We start from the raw sequence: 290 nt of genomic DNA on the forward strand, positions 1-290 counted from the left end.
GTACATCATGGCTGGCCTTACCACTGTTTTATAAACTATGCCCTTCATCCTAGTGGAAACCCTTCTGTCACATAGAATACCAGACACCTTCTGCCAACTGTTCCATCCCGCTTTGACCCTTTTCTTCACTTCCTTACCACACTCACCATTGCTCTGTATTGTTGACCAAGTATATTAAATCGTCCACCCTCGCTATCGCTTCTCCCTGGAGCTTCACTCTTCCTTCTCCGCCACTCTCATTTACACATAAACTCCGTTTTACTTCGGCTAATCTTCATTCCTCTCATTTC

The sequence above is a fragment of the Syngnathoides biaculeatus genome, chromosome 11, assembly GCF_019802595.1.
Source record: "Syngnathoides biaculeatus isolate LvHL_M chromosome 11, ASM1980259v1, whole genome shotgun sequence".
Classification (NCBI taxonomy): domain Eukaryota; kingdom Metazoa; phylum Chordata; class Actinopteri; order Syngnathiformes; family Syngnathidae; genus Syngnathoides; species Syngnathoides biaculeatus.